Source organism: Prionailurus viverrinus, chromosome B4 (assembly GCF_022837055.1).
Source record: "Prionailurus viverrinus isolate Anna chromosome B4, UM_Priviv_1.0, whole genome shotgun sequence".
NCBI lineage: Eukaryota > Metazoa > Chordata > Mammalia > Carnivora > Felidae > Prionailurus > Prionailurus viverrinus.
The window spans coordinates 72180172-72196272 of record NC_062567.1 but is presented as its reverse complement, the minus strand read 5'-3'; the positions used below and the strand labels follow the sequence as shown (position 1 = coordinate 72196272).

The 16101-nt window shown below is 35.3% G+C and overlaps 1 protein-coding gene across 2 annotated transcripts in view; it reads left to right on the top strand.

Moving 5' to 3' along the window:
* LOC125169661 (olfactory receptor 10AD1) overlaps nt 1-16101 on the top strand; it is a 113898-nt gene that overhangs the window by 67675 nt on the left and 30122 nt on the right. The window contains exon 1 of one of the 2 annotated variants that reach the window (XM_047865238.1): nt 12364-12384. The exons of the other annotated variant lie outside the window; for it this stretch is intronic. The gene's annotated coding sequence lies outside the window, so the exon portion shown is untranslated. Of the gene's footprint in view, nt 1-12363; nt 12385-16101 lie in introns of those variants that run through there. 2 annotated transcript variants of the gene reach the window in all.

The following is a 16101-nucleotide window of genomic DNA, read 5'->3' as shown; positions in this document are numbered from 1 at the left end:
TGTCAAATTAGACTTCATCAAAATTTAAAACTTTTGCACTTTGAAAGTTACTATTAAGAGAATGAAAAAAAAAAAAAAAACAACAAGCACAGACTTGGAGAAAACATTTACAAAGCACTTATCTGAGATACTATCTGTATCCAAAATACATCAATAATGCTCAAAACTAAATAATAAGAAAACAACCCAACTTTTTAAATGTGCAAAATAATTGATAGATATTTAACCAGAGAAAATATATGGGTGGAAAATAAGCACAAGAAAAATGCTCATCATTATTAGTCACTATGGAAATGCAAATAAAAATCACAATTTGATCACACTACACATTTATTAGAATTATAGAATAAAATAAAAATCTGAAAATACCTAGTGCTGACAAGTAATGCAAGTGGAACTCTTATATATTTCTCATATATTTCTGGTGGGAATGTAAAATGGTACAACCTCTTGTAAAACAATTTTTCAGTGTCTCATAAATTGAAACAATATACCACCTAGAAATCTCACTCCTAGGTTTCTACTCAGGGGCATTGAAAATTTAACATAGACACAAAAACAGATATTTATAGGAGCTTTATTTATAATCACAAAAACTGACATTCTGAGTGGTAATGAATACCTTCAAATGGTAAATGGGTAAACAAACTGTGCTACATCTGTACAGTGAAATACTCAGAAATAAAAAGGAGCAAACTATTGATATACACAACATGGATGAATCTCAAATACATTATGCTAAATACAGGAAGGCAGACTCAAAAGACTACGTACTATATAATTCAATTTTAATTACATTCTGGAGAGGACAAAACTATAGGTACAGAAAACAGTTCAGTGACTGTTGGGGGTTGATGGAAGAGTTGCCTAAATTAACTACATAGGGCCATGAGGGAGTTTTTTGAAATGATAGATGATGAATCTGGGGGCATGTGTCCTGAGTGCAGTGATGATTACATGACTATATGACTATATATATACACATATATATATATATATATATATATATGTATATATATGTAATATAACTGTACCAAAAAGGGTAAATTTTACTGAATATAAACTATATATCAATATATAAGAAGATTTGGAGAAGGATTTCCATTTCTCAACCACCTTTCCATCCCTTCCCACATACACAACTATAAAATCCTAACAATGATATATAAAATATGTTTTAAATCCTATCAAATTGCTGAGCCTTCAGGAAAATAAGGAAAACACTCAGTGGGCAAAAACAGAAAAAACTGAAAATCAGAATGACAGTAACACCATGTTTTGGGGGGAATATTTGAAGATCTCAATACATAAGAGGCTTCAGAAGACTATACTGGAAGAAGAGACAAACCCGTGGCTCTACATAATGTAGGAAGTTGGAAATGAAATCATGTCTCAAGCTGTCTCCTCAAAGGCCTACACACTTAGTAAAAGAATGCTCAAGAAAATAATCTTCCCGTTGGCAGAGGAAAGCAACATGGATATCTGTCTATATTAGTTCTGGGGGGGGAGGAGAATCTCCCTTGAAAATTTGACCACAAACCTTTGCTAATTTACACTTTGTGCATGGTGGAACACAGAATAATAATTCTAAGCCAAATAATTATAAGATGGTTCTGAGTTAGTATCTTTCTGGAGTACTTGACAGAAGCAAACATAATCCTCTCATAAAATAGACTGCACAGGATTTCCATATGTGAAATCCAGCTAAACACGAACTGATGATCCAAAATTACAAAGCAACTACTCTGAGCAACAGTTAACAGAAACAAAAAATATCACACTGGACACCTCAGTATTTTCAGATAATGGAATTTTTGGCTTAATAATACAATGTAAGTATGCTTAAGATGTTCAAAGAAATAAAATCTGAGGTTGGAAACATGAGAAAGGAACAAGATACTATCAGTGAAGGCAGATATATTGGAAGAAACAAATAAGATATATAAGTCAAAACATTTTTTGAAATAAAAAACTTAGACATTTAAATAGTACCTTACACATAATAGAAGAAATAATTAGAAAACTTATTAGCTTTGGAACTGAAGAATTACCCAGGGGGTGGCTGGGTGGCTTAGTCGGTTAAGCAACCAACTCTTGATTTCAGCTCAGGCCATGATCTCATAGTTTGTGGGATTGAGCCCTGTGTCTGGCTCTTTGCTGACAGCATGGAACCTGCTTGGGATTCTTTCTCCCTCTCTCTCTGCTCCTCTCCCACTCTCTCTCTCAAAATAAATAAATATTAAACAAAATTTTGGAAGGACAACAAATCTCAAATACGATAGATAAAAAAGGTAAGGGCATCTTGGTGGCTCAGTCAGTTAAGCATCTGACTCTAGATTTTGGCTCAAGTCATGATCTCACATCGTGCTCTGAGCACTGAGTATGAAGCCTGCTTAAAATTCTCTCTCTCCTTCTCCCTCTGACCCTCCCCTGTTACATACTCTCTCTCCCTCTTTCAAAATAATAATAGTAAAAAAAGATAGTGAAATTTCAAAATACCAAACACAAAGAAAAAGTCTTAATAGCCAGAGGGAAAAGATACTATTGACAAAGAAGAGATATTAGGCCAAAGGAAGACTTTAGTTGCAAAAATAGAAACCAAAGTGGCTGGAATCTGGCTAGTCAAGGATAATGATAGCTACCTAAAACTGAATCTCTCCACAAATACTTCAAAAGCAATATAGGTCAAAAAGAAGAAATAAAATTCAACAAAAGACATGCCTCACCACAATTAGAAGACAGAGGGTGCTACAAACTTCAAACTAGTATAAGTAGAAAAGCATACACCAAATCCAAACAGATCTACTCTTCATACTCTCTTGGTAAGCTTTAGAGAGTAAGGGCTATTCAGGAAAAAAGGATGGAAGAAAGAAGAGGGGAATGAGTAAAGTGCCTAAGATTTACCTAAAATGACTTCCACAAAAAGAAAGTCTACCCAACATTAGAAAAGACTGAAAAGGAGTTCTGGGGTTCTAGAAAATGTAGTTGGGAGACCCCATCCTCTTTAAAATGCCTGTAATGGCTGCTTCCTGGAAGGTGGTATCATGTGGAATCTCTTAGCTTCAGTATCTGGTACTCCAGGAAGGGAGTATTTCAAGCCAGATAGAATTACATATTTATTTTCTCATTATCAGCCCTGTAGTCTCTGGCTGAGCTCACAGCAGAGATTGAAATGTTGCTCTTATAGCTTCGGCCCTGTGCAATTGCTAAGCCCAACTGAACAAGGCAAGGGAGGAAATTATAACCTCTCCTCCACTAGGAGAGGTATGCAGAATTAGTCTTGTTGATATGGACCCACTCTTTCCTGTGCTGCTTGTAAATTTTGGGTCTTGTTTGAATTCTCATTCTAAGAAAGCAACTGTAAGAAAAAAGCCTATGAGACAAACAGGAAATTTTGAAGATGACTGGATAACTGATTCAGTTCAGGAACTATCCTGAATAAACATTTTTCCAAAGAAAACTTACTATCCATTTCATTTCCTGGGGTCCTATGTTGGATTACATCTTCCTGAATCCCTTGGGTTGGAATGTCAGAGTGGTAGGTAGGTAGGTTCTACCTTTGGGGATGAGGGTTCTTTGTCTGGCATAAGGGAGCAGGAACCATGAAGATAAACTGACCCTTAGTTCTCCCAAATAGCAATCTTGGGTGGGGAAAAGATTCTTCCTAGAAAAAAATGAAGCTAACTCAAAAATTCCAGGGCCCTTTGCCAATGGACAGGTCTCCCTGAGGATCCTAGGACTGGTCTAATCTGCTTAAACTCCTGAGACCTGGTCAGACTAAGGCAGACTGAAAGAATAGATTGTTCATCTGTTAGTTTCCTGTCAGTGACCAGTAAGAAGTAGCCTCTACCTAATGTTGAGAACCTACTGGATATCCTGGTAAACCTGTGAGGGGGTGGGGTGAGAGAGACATCATGGAGAGTACTATAGAGTCAGAGGGAGTAGAGAATCAGGAACTCACACTATAAATGAGCAGCTGGCTTACAACTGAATTCACTGCATCCTCACTCTGGGCCTGACATCAGTACAGCCAATGTCCTCGCCTGCAGATGCTGAAGCCCATGGAGAAGGTCAGTGAATATGTTCAGTTCTCCCATGCTGAAAGTTGACATCCTTTCTTGGTATCATCAGAGATGAACACTCACTGGCTCCCTCAGCAATCACCTGTGTTCAGATCAGATCACACCAGGGCTCTACACACAATGACCATTGATGACGTTACAGATCTTAAGTCAGTTTACCTCTGCCTTGCTCTGTTTCTTCTTTAGATGTCTAGCTGTATCTCTGCTTGCCTAACTCTCTCCAGTTAGTTGCTTCTTTCTCTGTGTCCTCCATGTTTCTATCAGGCTCTGAGTCTTCCCACCTGCCCTTCTGGCTCTGGCTGAGGGGCAGATGACTTGGATGAGCAGTTTGGTCTGGTTTTGAGGTGACCTGTATACAAGGCAGATAGAACCCAGAGCCCAGACTAATTATTCTCAGAGTCACCTGGTTGAAGTGAGAGGATTCTAAACCCCTAGATTGGGGGATTGGTTCCACATCATCCACGGACGTATGCCATTATGCTTATGTGAGCCTTTCAGTCTGTTTCCTCTTTGGCTTTTCATCTTTCTGGGGATTTTTTTCTCTCATTTTCTAGCTCTTTCTTCACTATGTCCTTCCCCTCCTTTTCTCTAGATCCCCGCTTTCACCATTTTTCCATTCTCTTTCAGCATGAATTGAAGAAAGGCACCATCCCAGAAGCCAGAAAAGTTATTTTGGTTTTAATACTTTATTTATAAGTGGCCTCGATCCACAGAGGTGTGAGGACAGTAAAATACCACATAATTAAAAAAAATTAATTAATGTTTTTTATTTATTTTTGAGAGAAAGAGAGGGAGACAGAGTGTGAGCAGGGAAAGGGCAGAGAGAGAGGGAGACACAGAATCTGAAGCAGGCTCCAGGTTCCAAGCTGACAGCACAGAGCCCAATGCGGGGCTCGAACTCACACACCATGAGATCATGCATGACCTGAGCCAAAGTCGATGCTTAACTGACTGAGCCACCCAGGCGCCCCTAAAAGACCACATAATTAGTCTTGCCTCTATCCCCATCTAGCTACTTGATAAGTCAGCTTGTTTATTCTTTCCTGAAACTCTATTTCCCCATCTTAAAGTCCTGTTAGTGACACTTTTTAAGAGCACAAAATTCCTCACTGGTTGTTGTGAGGAGCAAATGAGAGAATCTAAACGATGGAGAATCACAGAAATAGGAGGGATTGTTGCAATTACATTTTTCACAATCTATTCTTGTTTCCTTTTATTTGTAACTTTCACTTTATTTCCTTATTTGACTTTACATTGTTTTCTGCTCATCTACTTTATTTTCTTCTATCTGCCTCATGATTTATTTTTCTTCCTCCCTTCTCATTTGTGTTTTTCTCCCAATCCATTTGCCTACATAGTTTTCCTGTATATCTGTGCATTTTTCTTTCCTGTACCTTTGAGAAAAGATGGGTTAGGATTCTTAAAGAGGTTTGCAAATATATTACAAAATAAGGTAAATAACATGAAGATTCAGTTTTTCTCATTTCCTCTAAGATCTACAGAATAAATAAAATTACAAGGAAGTAAGCCAAGGAGCCAGAGATGGGACAGGAGTTTAATCTGCTATCCAAAAGAATTTCCTGATCTGGAAAAGTGATTTTTTTTAAACCATAGTTTCTACCTAGAAATTTTCCATGGCAGTGGAACATTGGTTCAAGACCTTACAAGATCTCTTCCGACATATAGGTGCAAAAAAGAAAAGGTGGGAGAAAAGTAAAGGAGAAGGTAATGAACATGTACTAAGCAATTACTGTTTGTAGGTGACTTTAAGTGTATTATTCCCATTATCAATTAATCTTTACACTATTTGACAAGCCAGAGATGATATCCCAAAATACTATTAGTAAGTGATTAAAGCTGAGATGTAAGTACTGATTTATCTAATTCCAAACCCTAAGCTTTTTCTACACGTCTACCATATATACGTGAGTTTCACATGTAGATGTTGGATCTCAAAAAGTGATTATTTCACTTCTTAATACCATCTATATAATTGACCAACTAACTCTAGTTCTTTCCAAGACTTTTTCATATGTGACTATCTCATGTCCCTATCTTTGTGTTTCTGGTTATTTTTACAATCAGTACAATTTTTCAAGACAACATAAAGGACACACAGTCCACATTAACCATGACTGCTAATACTGCTGAAAAGAGCCAGTCTAATGCTCAGTTTTGCCTTCATCAATCACAAAGTCCTTCGGTATAATTTCCTACAAATCCATCTTGTACAAATAGTCAAACTCTTAATATTTAAGGATTAATCATGCTATGTATGGATTAATTTGTCACCTTTTCATTTTGTTTTCCCTCTACGTTTCAGGAGGAGGTTTTGGGGGTTATTTAGGGACTTTTTCCCACAAATTATTTAAATCCCCTTCTAAGAGGAGGGAAATGTCAGGAGGAGGAATGTATTCTTGGCTTTATTTGATTTTTGCTTTGTATATAGCTCAGATTGTTATTCTGGAGGGGAAACTCTGAACAACTATTAAGTATTTTAGCAGAAAGGATAAGTGGATTTGAGATCCATCGAGAATTAAGAAAATCAATTGAAATAAAGGTCTCAAATAAGGTTATCTGTGCTGTCTCTCATTCATGTGAATGCCAGAGAAATTTCATTGTAAATAGAGCTTGTTCTTCTGTCTTGTGCATAGTTGTAAAGATCTGTTATGCTAAGCAAGGGCCCTCTCACTGTCAGTCAGTCCATCATTAGATGTGAAGTGTAGTTCAGAGTCTCTCAATTTCAGAAATATGGAGACTTTGCAGTGGATCCAAGTACTAGAGGGCAGAGAAATGGAAAGAAACTACATTTACCTTGGAAAATGTCTAGATAACATAATAGAAAATATTGTAATTTAACAAATTTGTTAAGATTGTCTATCACATAATAAAGAAAAGTTTCAACATAAATCTTAATTTTTTCTGAGGCTAGGATAACATAAATTGTTCCATAATAGATGTAGGTTAGACATATCCAGGCATTTGATAGCAGTACCCCTTTTAATTACCACTAAAAAAGTCCCAAAAGCTATTTAGTTATTAATTCTACCATAGCCCAAAGAGAGAAAACTAAGTATCCTAAAACCAATTCTCCTGTGAGCCTAATGGTTAATTTTCACAATGATAGGTTAACATTTATTAAATTTGTAACATCTTATATGTAATTAAATGACTTCAGATATTTTCTATTTTTGCATTTGTTTAGGGGTCTGTCTTTATTTTTCTTAATTTTAACATCTAAGGAAATCATCTCAGAGTATGGTCATCTGAGGTCAATATGCCTGAGAATTAAATTTGTTGGACTTTGGTTAATTATACCATGAATCTAACCCTTCTAAATCCTTTGAGAAGTATATTTGTAGACATCTCAGGATTCTTTCAGCGAAAGCCATTCCCACTTTATTTTCATAATTCCAGTGGAATGGAAGCATCATGAGGACAATGACTTTGATCACTTTTTCAAGTGTCTAAAACAGGGCCTGGCCCATAAGAGGCTCTTAATAAATATTGGTTGAGTGAATGAATAAATTAAGTATTCAGTTGAATTATCCCTTTTTAATATTTTCAATAAACTTTAATTGCATACATATGTAACTATTTATCAAACTAGTACTACACAATGTTCAGTTTAAGAGGAGTATTTAAACACTAAGAGTAAGAAGATGTAATGGGTAAATGAGAAGTGTGTTATCTTTGGTGTACTTTATAACAGCTAAATCATAGAATAATAACATCACTTTCTACCTTGAAAATGTGTGTAAAGAAATATATAAAAGTAAAGGAATACTGAGTTTTAAATAAATGGAAAGTAGAGAAAAGCATTAAACAATAAATGTTTTATAGTTCTATCATCTATAAGCAGCCATTCAACATTTTGGTGAACTTCCTTCCAATCTTTTATCAATACAAAGCAAATTTCTTTTTAATTAATGTAGTGAGAATACCAAATATACTGACTTGTATCTTGCTTTTTGTTTTGCTTAAATTTATAATGTAAGTATTTCAACATTATTACACAGAGTTCATAAACATAATTTTAACGACTGCATATTTCTTTGATTTTCAATGATATAACCATTCCTCTACTATAGCTTTTTTTTGCTATTATAAATAGTGATAATTTATAATTTTGTATATAAAGCTTTTTCTCAACTGGTAATTAATTTCTTGGAGTCAGTTTTTAAAATAGTTGAATCTATTCACATTTAGCAAACTTATATAGCACAATGTGCCAGGCACTATTCCAAAAAGTTCACAAGTATTGATTCATTTAATCCTCATAATCCAATAGTAGGTACTATCAGTATTATTCTCATCTTAGAAAGGAAGAAACTGAGGCATGTTAACTTAAGTCGCCTCCGTTTACACAGTTGGAAAGTGGAGAAGCCAGGATTTAAATCCAGATGTTTGGACTCCAAGGTCTGTATTTTTAAAGGGACCTTACATTAAAAGGAATTAACATTCTTAAAGTTTTTGGTACCTATTGCCAAACTGCTTTCCAACCAAGAATGGAGTACAATTTCACCAGCACTGATGTTATAATTAAAATTTTTTAATTTATGGATCAGAAATGGTATCTGATTGTTTTAAAACTGTTGTTTGATTACTAATAAGTTTGAATGCTTTTGGATGGTTTTTCCACTTCTGAGTTACGAGTTCTTATTCTTTTATTTTTCTCTCTTTTTTCTCTTTCTCTAGACTTATCATGATGCTTTATTCTTTTTATCTCTTGACATTAGGTGTTTTGGATGGACTTTTTACATAATAAATTTAATATATTGTTGCCCCTTGTATTTGCGTTCTTTTTGAATCAGTTATTTGTTAAAAATACATAAGGTAGTTTTTTGTTGTTGTTGTTGTACCAAAGTTTCCCATTTGATGTAAAAATCTATCAAATCTATCTTTCTCTTCATGATTTCTTGTATGACTGAGAGAAAGACCTCAAGCACAAATTCCTTAAGTGGTCAAATAGACATTGCAATGGCATGACAATGGCGTGTCTTGGGACTGACCTTCCAGTCCCACTAGCCTGGAACAGAGACCAGCACTAAACTCCAATGAGTTGATGATGAGAACAGGCACAGTGCAGCAAGACCTTCTGATTGTTCTTCCCTGGGAAGCAGAATCTAGATTTTTATGTGAGGTATCCTTTACAGAAGACTGTAGTTTAATAAAACACATATCTGTAGGCCAGAGGGGTGATGATTTATCACCTCTGGTTCAGAAGTTCTCCTTCATTCAAAATTCAATACTATTTTCTTCCAGTTTTTCTGTGAGTTTTTGAAATATATGCAAAATTTTATACAATTGTAATTAGGTTGTGGTGTGAAGTGTCTAGTTGCTTTCTTAAACTAAAGCATTAATTTATATTTCTTTTCTCTTGTCCTCAAGTTTCTCTTTCTCTTTTGGAAAGCAGAAGAATCAATGAAATAATGAAATATTAAATGTTATGATAGTGATTTCTCTAACTGTAAAAGAATAATTGTTACTTTTTTCTGTATGATGGACTTATACTGAATACTCTCATTTCCTGACTAATAGAATATAATATGTTTGTTGGAAATTAAGGCAGAAAGGTCAATATATAAATTAGAATTTAAAACTCCTTGAAATGTTCAAAAGAAAGCTATATAGAAAGGGAGAAGCACACAAAGTAATGCAACATTTTCAAAGAGGATTAAAATAATATAATCATATGTTAAATATTGCAAATTTGGTAAATATGAATTTAAAACAGATTTCAGTTAGTGGGTTACATAATTAGAAAGTGATCAACAAAATCACACTGTTTAAATATTCATTTCCATGTTCAAAAATCATTAATCAAAAGTTTACTGTATGTTGGAGAACAGGTAGATACTTTTGTTCCACAACTATCACCTTGTAGTTATGTTTTCCCTCACTATTTTGGCCCTGAAGTTGATTCTATGTTAATGAATACAAACATTTAAATTGGAATTATACCAACACCAAGTCCATATAAATTCTTGATATGAAATTACTCTTAATAATTCTATTAACCCAAATTAATTCCTTAACCAACTTTCTAGTATAGTACTTAAGATATTTCCAATTTCTGTCAATACTAAATCATTTTCACCCAAACTAATTCCTTTATGTTTAATATACCAACACAGTTCTCTTATCAGCCTTCGTACAAATCAAGTTTACATAATAGCTTCTGCTACCGTGGGTTTTCTTTTGCGGACATATTTTTTCCTGTTCCATTTTCCCAGGTCAAAATTTGTAGATCTAAATCTTAGCATATCCAGTTTTACCTATGTTCAGTTCTATTTTTGTATGGATTATTTCTATCAATTATATTTAGTATTTATTTCTTAGCTAATCCATTATATAGTTGTTAAATATTTCAGTATTGGTCTCTTCCTGAGAATTGATCTAATTTAATTTAATTCTTCTGATTATTTTGGGGGCCTCGTTTAAACTTTATACAGCACTTGTGGCTCAAAGAGCAAATAGTGTTGCATCATGACAGATGGTAGCTACACCTGTGATAAACATAGCAGAGCATGTAGAGGTGTTGAATCACTATGTTGTATACCTGAAACTAACGTAACATCGTGTGTCAACTGTACTCAAAAGAAAAAGAGCAAATAATGGAATTTTAAAAAGCTACTTCTAAAAAAATTAAGCTATTTTCAGTAAAAGAAAGCTGGGGGGAATGATAGGCTATTGGGGAAGGCTTTGTTGAGGAGATGGCATATGATCTGCGTCACAAAAAAATAAGAAAGAATTCACCAGGTGCCAATAGAGGTAAAGGGCATTACACACCAAACAACCAGCATGTGTGAAAGCGTGGAGGCAAGTAGGAGTGGAGTGTGTACATAGTAGGCACCAAGTGATGAGTGAATGAACAGATGAGTGGGTTTGTGTATGGTAAATAGTAACTGGAGTGTAAGGTGCATAAAGGGGGTGGAGGAGGTTAAAATGAGAGAATGAAAGGCTAATTGGATATAGAGATGAGTGAGGAAGAAGCAGAAGAGGTCACCCAGTCTCCTACTTAAATGAGTGGATGTGTCTTGATGCTGTTAAACAAGAAAGCAAACAGAAGGAAGTGAAGGCTCCAGTCCACTCTTTGCTTTTGGACAATTTTGAGCTGAAACAAGACCCGATGCACTGGAATCTGTCCTATTTCCAAAGACCACCAAAAAGACTTTTTATCACTCCTTAGTCACTATGATGCTTTCAAATCCCTCATTAAAATCAGTAAAGTATTCCTTTTCTCTAATTTAATACTCTTGTTGCACTTACCTTCATTCCTATAGCTCTGTCTTGTGAGAGGTGGAGAACATTTGGTTGCATATTTGAATAGGGATATTTCCCAGATTGTTCTTTCTTAACATCTTAAATGTCTCTTTTCAGTGTTCTTTTGATTCAGTCCCCTCCTTAGCATATAATTGTTTGTTTCAGGGATGATCTGATCAGCCCATCAGCCAAAGGCATTATACACATTGAATTTTTAAAAATGCAAAATGTGCTTATTTAGTTCTTATTATACTTTCCTCCGTGTCTCCAATCAATTTTTTCTTTAGTTGTTTCTTTTCTTATTTCTGGAAACTTTAAAGGTAATAAAGAAATAAGGATAGCATGGCATGGTAAAAGGTCTCATGAATATTCAGCTTGACGGAAAAGGTTAATGAATGTATTCAAACTTCAAAGGGACTTTCCCCCCACTCACAATAAGTTGTTCCTTACCATGATTAAATTCAAAGAATGAGGAATGTAACTACAAGGAAAGGAGGGTTATAACATATGTGTGTGTGTGTGTATTCCTGAATAAATGAGGCATTCATTAATGGTATAACCTGAAAGAGGTAGTAACACCTCTGCCTGAGGCACCTTGGTGTGGTGGAAAAGGTATTCTAAGGACTTTAAAGCTGTAGTTTCCCATTGCTTTCATTTAATAGCTATATAATCTTGAGCAGATTACTTTAGCTCTCTGAGCCTCAGTTTCCTGATCTGTAAAATGGAGGTAGCATCTACTTCACAGGATTTTTGTAAGAGTTAAATGGGATAATATATGTGAATGTGCTTTTGTAAACTATAAATTACTATAAATGAGTAAAGAAGTTTTATCTGAATAGACATTTATTTGGAATGATTTGAGAGGTTATATATGAGGGATTATGTAAACTTTTAGGGGCACCATCTTTTCCAGAGAGGATTCCAACATCAGATGTTCTTCCTGGGCTAGCTCATCCTCGGAGTCCACGAGACTGTTTTTTTTAACCTGTTGCAGTGATTTGGTGACAAAAAGGCCATTTCCGCCTCATAGAGTGAGGTAAGACACAATTTCCAAAAGATTGTCCCATTTTATGTATGTATCATAATATATGTAACCAGTGCCTGAGGGGTATTTATTTGTAGAGTGAAGATGAACAGTGGGGTCAAAGTGTTTCCTGTAACATTATTCCCTCCTGATGGGAGAAATTTAGGTAGAAATTCTGGCCTCCCTATAAGTTGAGGCAGAAACATAGAGAGGAGAAGTTCACACCAATCCTAGAAATATCTTCTACAAATAATGATAATTTTGCCCTTTCCTTTTTTCATTCCAGTGGTGTACTAGAGCCAGTTAGTACCAGCTCTCAAGGGTCAATTATTAAATTTTCAGGAATTTTAAGAACTTGTTAAACAGAGCTATTATAAACAAATTATATAAACTTAAAACCAAATAAATTATATTAAAAAACAAAGGTAATACTAAAATTCATCACTTCCAAAGTTTTTCCATTTATATTTTACTAATATCTATGTTCTCAAGGTTATTTACATCTATTGCATCTATATGGTTGTAAAAATTATATGATAGTAACCTAAGGTGTATCCATTCCTAAAACATGTTTAGTGGTTTCAATCATTTCTAGCTTGAAATAGTCATGGTGGGAGGATTTACACTTTGGAAATTGGCAAATGCTATAGATCAGAGCCCCTCCCAGAGCCATCTGTTAAACACTTACCAACACCCCACTCCTTTAATTCATCTGTCATATGCTTTGGCTGGTACTTGTAGGGCATTCAAACCCCTGTAGGTTTGGGGGTAGTTGACAGTGAAGCTTTGGAATCAGACTTCCCAGATTTGAATCCATGCTTCACTATTTACTGTGTGATGTTGGGCAAATTACTGATCCTTTCTGTGAAGTTAGAAGAAAGATTACCTACCCCATGCATGATTTTGAAGTTAGAGCACTTATTACCTAAAACGCATGTAGAACAAACAATACCTAACACTTAATATACATAATTATTTTAATTTAGATAGATTTTTTATTTCAAGTTTTTATTTAAATTCCAGTTAGTTAACATATATGGTAAAATTGGTTTCAGATGTAGAATTTAGTATTTCATCACTTACATATAACACCCAAGTGCTCATCACAAGTGCCCTTTTTAAATTATGCCATGAAGCCTCTTTCTAGTCCTATTTTACTAAGGATTTTTAAAATCAGGTATCACTGCTGAATTTTATCAAATGTTTTTACATATCATTGACTAGACACTTTTGATCTTTGACATATTAATATGGTGAGTTTTATTAGTAGAATTCTTCATATAAGAAAAACCTTAAATCCCTGAAATAAATTTCAGTTAGTCATGGTGCACTGTTCTTTGAACACACTAGTGAATTCCATTTGCTAATAATTTGTTTTGCCTATTTCCTTATTAATATAAATTATCTTGGTCAAAATTTTCTTTTGTGTACTTTTTAGGTTTTGGTATCACTGGTTTTATGACTTTCTAAAAATAATCAGGAAGCTTTTATTTTTTCTGTTCTTGTAAACAGATTTGGTAGCCTTCAAAAATATCTGATTGCTGCAATACTAGAAAGAACTCACCTAAGGAACTATCAGAGCCTGGCGCTATTTTGTCATAGCTCTTTGTCTTCTCTGTTTTAATAATTCTCAAATTTGGCTGCACATTGGACTTACTGGGGAACTTTTAAAAATATTGATGACTGAGCCCTCTCAATACATTCTGTTTTAATTGGTCTGATATGCAGCTAGGGCATGGGGACATTTTATTTTATTTATTTATTTTAATTCCAGCATCATTAACATACAGCATTACATTAGTTTAAGGTGTATAATATAGTGATTCAAAAATTCTATACATTACTCAGTTCTCATCATGATAGTGTATTCTTAATCTCCTTCACCTAATTCACTCATTCACCCATCTACCTCCTCTCTGGTAACCATCACTTTGTTCTCTATATTTAAGAGTCTGCTTTTTCGTTTGTCTCTTTTTTCTTTGTTTTGTTTCTTCAATTCCACATATGAGTGAAACCATAGGTATTTGTCTTTGTCTGACTGACTTATTTCACTTAGCATTATACCCTCTAGATCCATCTATGTTGTTGCAAATGGCAATATTTCATTCTTTATATGGCTGAATAATATTAATTGTACATATATGCCACATACATACACATCTATACCACATATTTTTTAAAGTTTAATTTTAATTCCAGTATAGTTAACATACAGTGTTATATTAGTCTTATGTGTACAATATAGTGATTCAACAACTCTATACACTACTTGGTGCTCATCATGATAAGTGTGCTCTTTAATCCCCATCACCTAATCCACCCATCCCTCCACCCACCTCCCATCTGGTAACCATCAGTTCATTCTCTATAGTTAAGAGTCTGTTTCCTGTCTTCCTTCTCTCTCTCTCTCTCTCTCTCTCTCTCTCTCTCTCTCTCTCCCTTTGTTCATTTGTTTTGTTTTTAAATTCCACATATGAGTGAAATCATTGGTATTTGTCTTTCTGTGACTTATTTCACTTAGCATAATACATTCTAGCTCCCTCCACATTGTTGCAAATGGCAAGATTTCATTCTTTTTGATTGCTGAGTAAATATGCCTCTGTGTGTGTGTGTGTGTGTGTGTGTGTGTGTGTACCCCACATCTTCATTTTTTTAATTATTTTTAAAGTTTATTTATTTGAGAGACAAAGAGAGCACGAGTGGGGTAGGGGCAGAGATAGAGGGAGAGAGAGAATCCAAGCAGGCTTTGCACTGTCAGTTCAGAGCCCAATGTGGGGCTTGAACTCACAAACCATGAGATCATGACTTGAGCCAAAATCAAGAGTTGGATGCTCAACCACCTGAGCCACCCAGGTACCCCCACATCTTCTTTATCCATTCATCAGTTGATGGTGATTTGGTCTCTTTCCATAATTTGACTAGTGTTGATAATGCTGCTGTAAACATAGGGGTGCATGTGCCCCTTTGAATCTGTATTTTTGTATCCTTTAGGTAAATACCTAGTAGTGCAATTGCTAGGTCATAAGACAACACTATTTTTAATTTTTTTTTAATTTTTTTTATTAAATTTTTTTTTCAACGTTTTTTTTATTTATTTTTGGGACAGAGAGAGACAGAGCATGAACAGGGGAGGGGCAGAGAGAGAGGGAGACACAGAATTGGAAACAGGCTCCAGGCTCTGAGCCATCAGCCCAGAGCCCGACGCGGGGCTTGAACTCCCGGACCACGAGATTGTGACCTGGCTGAAGTCGGACGCTTAACCGACTGCGCCACCCAGGCGCCCCTATTTTTAATTTTTTGAAGAGCCTCCATACTATTTCCAGAGTGGTTGCACCAGTTTGCATTCCCACCAATAGTGCAAGAGGGATCCTTTTTCTCCACAACCTTGTCAACACTTGTTACTTCTTGTGTTTTTGATTTTAGCCATTCTGACAGGTGTGAGGTGATCCTCAGTGTGATTTTGAATTGCATTTCCTTGATGATGAATGATGTTGAGCATCTTTTCATGTGTCTGTTGGCCATCTGTATGTCTTCTTTGGAGAAATGTCTGTTCATGTCTTTTGCCATGGGAACATTTAAAAACTCTTCAAGTTGGGGCACCTGGGTGGCTCCGTCAGTTAATCATCCAACTCTTGATTTCGGCTCAGGTCATGATCTCACAGTTCGTGAGTTTGAGCCCTGCATTGGGCTCTGAGCTGACAGTGTAGAGCCTACTTGGGATTCTCTCTC